Source organism: Syzygium oleosum, unplaced genomic scaffold (genome assembly GCF_021117445.2).
Source record: "Syzygium oleosum isolate NSW1041296 unplaced genomic scaffold, Sole_v2.1 Sole_v2.01, whole genome shotgun sequence".
NCBI classification, from domain to species: domain Eukaryota; kingdom Viridiplantae; phylum Streptophyta; class Magnoliopsida; order Myrtales; family Myrtaceae; genus Syzygium; species Syzygium oleosum.
This window is the reverse complement of record NW_026607485.1, coordinates 37,194,076-37,203,802: the sequence shown is the minus strand read 5'-3', so window position 1 is coordinate 37,203,802 and position 9,727 is coordinate 37,194,076. Positions and strand designations below refer to the sequence as shown.

Here is a 9,727-nt window from a genome sequence, read left to right as displayed (position 1 = left end):
AATTACAAGACTCCTCACTTGCCAATATGAACAATTCAATGAGCAGAGAAACAAAGTATTTCGCTCCTTACAGTAACAACCTTGCTGTAGTAAAAGTATAGACATATCTACATATTGAAATTCAACCAACTAATGGAAGAGCTAAAATCACGCAATAATGCATGAAGAACCAACTCAGACCCGATGCCTCCGTGGAATCGGCAATGGCGGAGTGAGGCCCCCATGGCCAAGTACAGGCAGTTCGGGTACTGGGATCACGACCTCCGCTACTCCAACGGCATGCTGGATCACGCCCCGATCGGGGTTCGAGCCGCCCCCAGCCGCACAAGCCCGGCAGCGGCCGGCGGTTTTCCCGACCCGAGAAGGGCCGGCGGTGCTCGATTGGTGCTGTTGCGGTCGCCCTCGCTCTGGGTCTAGCCGTGATGGTGTTGGCTTACTATTGCCTCTCCAGGGACGGCGAAGGTCAATTCCGGTTCGGAGTGTGCGGTTCTTTTTTTTCCCTGGATGTGTTTGTCTTTTGGTGATTGTGATTGCTGAGGGTTGGCTTGTGTATGAATTAAGGCGCTTGAAGCGAAACAGGTCTTGGCATTTTGTGATCTAGTAATGGCTTCGCTTTATCAAGCATCCTCTCTTTGGTTGTGGAGGTCGCATTAGGTGTTTCCATTTTTTGTTGATTCGATTAAGGTCGTAAAATTGAATGCCTGACGACCCTATCAAATTAATAGGCATTTTAAAGAGTTTATGTTTCCTCCGGAACAAAAAAATGTATCTTGAGGTGTCATTCCAACAGCAATATCTGGCTCAAAATCAGGTAGAGTTTTGCCCTTGGTTCAGAAGATAGAGACAAGGGTAATGTTGGTTTGCTTCAATGTTGGGCTCTATACAGACGATCGGCAATTTTTCTTTTTGATCAGCACACTATCTATGACATCATCTGTAGCATTACTGTCAAAGCACTATTTACGCAGTTTAGTTTGACCATATTGGTTACTCAAATTGTGTGTTTGAGCATTCATTTCCTATTTATAACGTTTTTCGGCAGATAGAAAGAAATAGTTACCGAGGCGAAGAAGATGACTTGAATAGCGACCTTGACTTCCTTGCAAATGTAACACGAACTGAGAACGTCAAAGTCCTTGGATTTGGACGGGGTTCGGTAGCGCATGGGCGGGATTCAAGGTATTGGGACCGGGATGATAGGAGAAGGGATGAAGATTACAGCGAAGAAGTGGTGGAGAACACTAAAGTGACTTTTAACAATGCATCTTAAGATAAGGGCCAGCATGTCCGCTAAAGGGAAAAATGGTAGCAAGAAGTCCTCTGTCGACGACTCTCAGGTGTCGGTCGAAGAGGAGCCGGACTATATAATGAGGCTGGGCGCAATGAACTGAATATGTATGAAGCAGAATATGACTCAGAGACACTGTTGTGTTCATCTTTGTCCTTGAAAGCCTTTATTATATCAATCTTACATGTTATCTGAGTTTGTGGTTCTGAAGCAAATCATCTCGCGGCTCTTCTATTGCCACTTGTTGAATAATAGAAAAAGAAACACAGAGAGGTTACAGGAAATGAGCAAAACGACAATCGGCCAAGTTTTATTTATTTTTTTCATTTTTGTCCATCTTTTTGGACGACCAAAAAGAAAAAAATTACAAGACTCCTCACTATCTAATATGAACAATTCAATGAGGAGAGAAACAAAATATTTCGCTCCTAACCGTAAGAACCTTGCTATAGTAAAAGTATTGACATATCTACACATTGAAATTCAACCGACAAAGCTCTGAGTGCCTTCCAGTGGCATGTTGCCCATGATGGGGCCATACGACCACGTCTCCAAAAGTATCATCCCCTCCGAGGCGGTGAAATGAAAGCCTTGCCCATGCGGGACATAACCAAAAAGGTAGTGGTCCTGAAACGAGCCGCACATGTAATGATGATGATACCTATGATCATTTACGTGTACGTGATGTTCATATGCATGATTCGATGATCTCCTCATGGCGTCCTCTTTCATTACGACCAGCCTCGCCATGGCCGCCTCAAGCTTGTGGCTTCGAGAGCCCAATAGCCTCCTCAGGTCCTCTTTGGAGAGGCCCCCAAGCAGCACCTGCAAGATCAGGTACTTGGCCTCCCAGTTTACTAGTCGGGCCTTCGCGAGCTCAGTGTCGACCTTCCTATTCTGGTTCACGAAGAACTCGGGCAACCCGACCATCCTCTTGGCATGGTGGTCCACCCCTCGCTCATGTACCGCTCAATGATGCGCTTGACCTTCTCAGGGCTCGCGGACCAAACCTCGGGCTCGGTGGCGGTGGCGGATCCTGCGGGGTCGTAGATAATCATGCATGTGTCAACGCCGCATAGGGTGGTAAACCCTTGTGCCTTCTTCATCATGCTCTTCCTCCTTTTCTCGTAGGTGATTCTACGTGCTTTTTCGTTGGGGGATAAGTTCTAAAGGTAATTTGGGACGACCCAAGTCTCAAAGTTTTTTATTTTTTTGTGTATAAATCCCACAAAAAGTAGAAACAGCAACAATTAGAAAAGAAAAACCTGACCTGTACAGATTTGAGCAAGAATTCTTGGTAAAAGAGAGACAAGAAAAATTAAAAAAGAAAGTGGAAAAACAAACATTCTTCATTATAAGCCAATAATTTGCACGAAAGATATTATAAAAGTCAATTCCACCATGGCTTCAAAGATATTATGGATTGATCACCGAGCAAGGATCTTGATTTGTTGGAAGAGTTTATTTAAAAACCAGGTGCTGTCACCAACACAGAAGAACTCCAAGATTCAAGCATATATTAAAGCAAAAAAATTAAAAATAAATATAATAAATGACAGTTTAAGTTGGTTGAATGTCTTAAACAGTAGATTGATAGTAAACCTAGGTTTCCGCCGCATAATCAACGCCTAAATAATTTATGACATCGTGTAAAACAAGAAGAAAAAGGAAAGAAGTCGATGGTTTGTAAACACGTCCCTCTCCCTCTCCCTCTCCCTCTCCATCTCCCTCCTCCTCAAACAACATTATGGCTTCTTTCTTGCCCTGTTTCCCTTTTCCCTTTTATGTCTTGCCCTAATGGAACACCGTCAAATGGATGTAATTGAGAGTCACCTCCGAATGTCAGAATCCAGACGAACTCGGACAAAAAAACAATGGAAGGAAAAAAAAAAATCACGAGAAGGTGTCGCAGGATAATTTCAGAGCAATTCCAGAGAGAGAGAGAGAGAGAGAGGTGGGGCGCTTCTTCATCGAACAGAGAACAGAAACAATCGGGCACCACAGAACTACGGAGATTTCGATAGATCCCCAGAGCTTTCGACCCAAAAGAAAAAAAAAACTACGGAGATTGGAGAGAGAAAGCACTCACCGATTCACAATGCCATCCACCAAGATCTCGTTGCTCTGCAATTCGTTGAAGCCCAAAGCTTCAACGGAGAAAGAGAGACAGTGCACAGAGGGAATGTATGTCTCTGTTCTTGCTGCTCTCCTATTCAAAACAGAGAGAGATAGAGAGAAGAGAGAGAAGTGACCGTTGTGTTTCAGTCGTATAGCTGGTTTGCGTGTTCAGTGTGGAGGAACGTCAACTTATGGAGAAGGGATGAACTGAGAGATTTTATTGTAGAGCAATCCTACATTAACAAAAGAATGTTCCACTATATTCTTTTTTAGTGGCTTCGAACTACATAATTTAATTGTTTCAGGATGAAATTGATTGGTATTGTCTTATGTCTCGCAAAATCTCTAATTATGATATATCTCGATCAGGTTATAACGGATCGTGACTTTTATTTTTTTTATCTATGATTGATATTCGATATAATTTTTTTTGTTTTTTGATGTTCGTATAATTACTAAGTTGCTTGTCTACGGCTTTTTTATTATTATTATTATCAATTTAGAAATAATTACTAATTTAATTGTTTAGGGCTTTTTTTTACTTGATGCCTGGCAGGTGATTGTAAGTTGTAAGGGCAAAAAAAGAAAAGAAAAGAAAAGAAAAGAAAAAGAACGACTTCGCATGTGATGATGCACGTAATTGTGACCTAGTGAATCAATTAAAATTTCCAAGAATTTGTGGATATAAATGGACCCTCATTAAAAGATGTGCATGCTCATCACAACTTAATCAAGACGATATTAATCAGCCAAAGAAAGAAAGACAACTCAGCAAATCAATCCAAGAGAGGGAGACAGAGAGAGTTCGGATTTCTTTCCCAGAAAAAAAAGATTATTTAAATTTTTCAAAAATACATTCATTCATAATTTCAACAGATTATGTGCTAATTAATTTTTTGCGGGGCGATATTTGTGATTAATGTATTAAGAGAAAAAGGATAAACAGATAAGTTGGTGATAGCGTGGACTTTTCTAACATGCGTGAAAATTTTTCTTTTTAATCATGGACTTTTCTGAGAAATTTTTATTCACATTCAAACCACAGCACGTTAATATTATTTACATTCGAATGATTTTAATTTTAAATGCCAAGATGATATGGTAAATATATTGACTTTTCTCATAATTGGCTGTAATCAGTGCTTTTTTGGATTAAAACACTTCTTATTATAGATGCTCAACAAGTTGGCTTAAAACACTCGGTAACATGATTTTTTTTTAATTCATACCCTAAAATCAGACCAAGACCCTAATATTTTCTTTAATGGAAAAAATATTAATATGAATTTATACTAATTTACAAGTTTCTCGGGAATCTATATATCCTCTTTCAAAAGAGAAAATAAGTGTAAATTTCTTGTCTACTTTTAAGAATGATCACCTCAATACGAAGAATTTTCTTATTGCAACATGCACGCCATCGATCAGTAATTTAATTAAGGCCTTCTTTAAGTAATGTTATTACAGGCAATTACTTATAGCTTCTTGGGCCTAATACCCAAAAACCTCAAACTTTAGCTTTTGTCCCATTTTTACCTTTTGTCTCATAAAAAACCTCCAACTTTAAGTCATGTCCCAATTCTACCCTAAATTTTTTTTTGTCTTATAAAAAACCCTCAACTTTAGGTCCAATCCCAATTCTACTCTAAACTTTTTTTTGTCTCATAAAAAACCCTCAACTCTAGGTTCAGTATCAATTTTACCCTAAACTTTTTTTATCTCATAAAAAAATTTCAACTTTACGTCAAGTTTCAATTTCACTCTAATTTTTTTGTTTCATAAAGATCTCTATTAACCCTCCGTCAAAATCGCCCTTACGATTTTGTGCTTATCGATCTCTCATGCTTGAGAATGTTCTATCTCTTGCGGCCGAAGAGTGCTTGGGACACTCAAACAGCTCTTGCTTGAGAGATTTCCATCTCTTGGTTGTTAACGAGAAATTTTGGACAAAGGGTTAATGGAGTAAGATTTGTGACTCAAGTAAAATTTTGTGATTTTTTATGAGACTGTAAAAATTTTACAGTAAAATTGAGACTGGACGGTAAAATTGGGACAAGACCAAAAGTTTGGGATTTTTCATGGGGCAAAAAAAAGCTTAGGATAAAATTGGGACAAGACCTAAAGTTGAGGATTTTTTAGGGGACAAAAAAAAGTTTAGGGTAGAATTGAGACATTATCTAAAGTTGGAGGTTTTTTATGAGACAAAAGGTAGAAATAGGACAAAAGCTAAAGTTTGAGATTTTTTTTGGGTATTAGGCCTAGCTTCTTGTAGCATCATTAATAGTTAGGTTTGGATAGTTCCAAAGACTCGTGAAAGTAGAGAACCAAAAATAAGAAAAGGCAAAAGAAAGTACAGCCATGGAAAGTACGTATTTTAATTCTTGGAAACAAACTAATCAAGATATTTTTAGGCTAGGGCCATACACAACATGCACTGTGCACTGACTTTTAATAAGCCGTGCACGGTGGCTTCTATCAAAGGAAGCAAGTGGTTTGATTATTAACACATCATATGTCAATTGATAATGTCACACTGATGGATGCTGAGACTCGCCGCGCCGCTTCCCGAGTCATAATGTCACTGAATCATATCAAAGCTCACGTACTCAGGCACGTCTAGAAGGGACTCAGTCGCAGATGCCAATGCTGTTTGCCACCCAAGCTCCTAACACCACCGCCTTGCTGTAGTCGTCGTCGCCGTCGCACGACGTTGAAACGAGGGCAGTACGGCAGGGGGTCGAAGTCGCGACCGAGAGCAAGAAGATGAACAAGGGAGCTAATTGCTAGGCGCCATCTGTCGTCATCCGCAAAGCCGTCGCTACCGTCGTCAAATCGTCGTTCAGGTTGCACAAGAAAGTTGCACGATGAGTGGAGAAGAGAGCCATTGGGGGCTCGCGCAAGAGAATAAAACAAAAGAGCGAAGAAAGTTAAAATCGCCGCGGGTTTTGTTTTTGGGTGTGTAAAGTGTGAGGTCCTTCTCACTAAAGTATTCATAGATACTCCTAAGTTATTCAAAGAAATTTACAAAAAACAAATATAAAAATAAATAAGAAATTAACACCGAAAAAACAAACTAGATAAAATAGACTGCGACTTAAACTCGGGTGAAGAATGCGTTAGGAGTGGGTCCGATGAACTCCAAATTCTGGCAAGAGCTTTGAGCCACAAATTCAATCGAAATTTATCGAAAAGAGTTTAGAATGAAACAATTTTTTGGTTTACTTTATCATGTGAAGTAAGATTAACATACCTAGAGATAAGTAGTATTAAAATTTAAATTTAGAAAGAGATAAGCTTAAAAAATCATATTTGCATATATAATATAAACTTCTAATGAAATTTCCACTATATAAGTTAGAGCTTGAATCTATCTTTCGAGTTTGCTCTGAAATATAGAAAGATTACTTTTCTTATAGAGAGATTACTTTTCTTTCATCCCACATCCAAACAAAAACCCGGGTTTGGCTGGAAAGGAAGATTCATCAGTTGTTCAAGATTACTGCTGCAAAAACAAATTCTCCAACGCCCATAATCAGATTGAGTCACTAAAAAGAAGACTTACGACCCTCACAAATATAGGTACAAGAGATTCCAGCATTAGAGAAATGCAGCGCATTAAGGTGCAAATTGAGAAACTTTGGCAACAAGAAGAACAATATTGGGGTGTGCGTTCCTGTATTAACTGCAATTAAATGGGGAGATAAAAATACGAAATATTTCCATGCCGCAACTGTCCAGCGCAGACAAAGAAACAAAATATCAATGCTGAAAATAGACGATCTCTGGGTCCAAGATCCCAGTGGGCTGAAGCAACATATCGCCAGTTTTTATGAGTCTTTGTACGAAACAGTGGGTCCAAGGAACTTCCAGCCAGTACTGGACCAGTGCACTTTTCCTGCTCTAAACGGGTTGAATGAAGCATTAATGGCGCCGGTGACTTTAGAAGAGGTAAAACTGGCAACTTTTCAGCAAGGGGCAGCAAAAGCCCCGGGACCCGACGGGATGAATGGCCAGTTCTACCAACATCATTGGGAGGACATTCAACACGATTTAAACCGGCTAGTCAACATTTTTTTCCAAATAGGTTACCTTGACCCAGATATCAATAAAACACACATAGTTCTCGTCCCCAAAGTCTCTACCCCAGAAAGTATCACACAATTCAGACCCATTAGCCTTTGTAACTTCAATTACAAGACCATTTCTAAAGTGATGGCGAATCGACTTAAGCCCTGGCTCCCGAACATCATCGCAATAGAACAAAACGCCTTTGTTTGTGGGAGACAAATTTTCAAGATAACATTCTAATAGTTCAGGAGATCCTTCATCAACTGAGAATTAGGGAAAGAAAACGGAAGTTCCAGGCGATTCTCAAGCTGGATATGCAAAAAGCATATGATAGAGTGGAATGGGATTTCCTTTGCGCCTGTATGCTGAAAATGGGTTTCTGTGCGGAATGGGTGGCTTTAGTGCAAAAGTGCATATCCACTGTAACTTTCAGTGTCAAAGTAAATGGGGAGCCCTTACAGTATTTCCACCCATCACGGGGAATTAGACAAGGTGATCCACTTTCTCCTTACCTATTCATTATCATGGCCAACGTGCTCTCGTCTCTCCTAAACAAGGCTGTGAAGGATGGGAACTTGAAGGGGATCAGCATGAACATGAATTGCCCAACATTGTCACACCTACTTTTTGCCGATGATGCAATATTCTTCTTGGATGGGAATTTAAGGGAGTGTCATAACTTGGCCAATATCTTAAATCAATACTGCTTTGCTTTGGGACAAGCAATCAATCTCAACAAATCAGGGATATTCTTTAGTGCTGGCTGCCCTCAGTCCCTTAAGAGCAATCTGGCGGCCGAACTAAGAGTACCTATCATGCAGAAAACTGGCAAGTACCTTGGTATCCCATCATATTGGGGGCAAACGAAAAAACAAATGTTCGCGTGGATTCTAGCCAGGGTAAATATGAAGATGGAAGGTTGGAAAGAAAAATTGCTTTCAAAGGCGAGCAAGGAGATTTTAATCAAAACAGTGGTATAGGCACTGCCCCAATATGCCATGTCGATCTTCAAAATCCCCATATCGGTGTGCAAGGCAATTGAGCAAAAAATTGCATCCTTTTGGTGGAAACAAAACTCTTCCACATCGGGTATCCACCGGAAAAAAAATGGGAGATCCTTAAACAAGCATGGAGACTTGCACAAGATCCGAATGCATTATGGAGTTGGCTCCTTAAAGGAATCTACTTCCCAAACGGAAGCTTATGGTATGCGAAGAAGGGCTCTCGCCCTTCGTGGGGGTGGCAAAGCTTGTTAATGGGAAGGGATGTGATTTGTTCAGAAGTTAAATGGCTGGTGGGGAATGGAGAAAATATCAACATTAGAGAGGACAAATGGTTGGAACAAAGAACTATTGGGGGTTCAGCAAATCGAGAAGACCCCCAAAGAGTCGCCGAATTGATTAATCACGAGACTAATACTTGGAACGTAAACCATTTGTATTAACTTTTTGAAGAGAACATTGTGACAAATTCTTGCCATTCGGATCAAGCCAAACCCGCAAAGGGATAAACTCGTTTGGACAGGAAACTCAACAGGCGAGTACAAAGTCAGACATGAGTACTCCAATCTCCGTGCATCTACACCAAAGCAAAACGCAGAACAACCATCTTCTTCATATCAACTGCCCCAAGCCCTATGACTAAGATTTGGAAATTACATACCGAGCCCAAGATCCGTTTCTTCTTGTGGTGTGTGTGCCATAATGCTCTTCCCACAACAGAAAACTTATTCAAGAGAAAGGCGTTACATGATCCGCTGTGCCCAATTTGCCGGAAAAATCCTGATACCACAGAGCACATCTTCATCTTGTGCGACTGGACCAAGGAGATTTGGTCAGACCTGAGGCTAAAGGTGGACGTCTCACCCCTAAACTTAACAAGAATGGACAAGTGGATTGAAGAAACTCTTACTGGTGGCGCAAAGCAGTCCTCAAGAGAGATGGTCACAGTAATACTCTGGCTGGTCTGGAAGGAACGGAATGCCCAGATTTTCCAACACAGAACACCCAACCCAGGAACAATTGTTGACGACGCCTTCCTCCTCAGCAGCAACTATTGCACGCTAAACTCATCTCAGTAGAGTCGATGGGTGGAGAAATCCTTACCAGAACACTGGACACTACCAGCAGCAGGGTTGTGGAAATTCAACGTCGACGGGTCTTGGATTGAAGGATCGACAGAGGGATCGGCGGCTGGGGTTTGTCAGGATCACAGAGGCTTGCTCAGGGCTGGGTTTGCTAAGAGGGCGATAGG

General features: G+C 40.8%; 1 long non-coding RNA gene across 1 annotated transcript; it reads left to right on the top strand.

Moving 5' to 3' along the window:
• The first annotated feature begins 217 nt into the window (after nucleotides 1-217).
• LOC115682337 (uncharacterized) lies at nucleotides 218-1,205 on the top strand. Its single transcript, XR_004005873.2, has 2 exons — nucleotides 218-462; nucleotides 1,047-1,205. It is a non-coding gene; the product is annotated as an uncharacterized LOC115682337 (long non-coding RNA).
• Nucleotides 1,206-9,727: the final 8,522 nt, after the last annotated feature.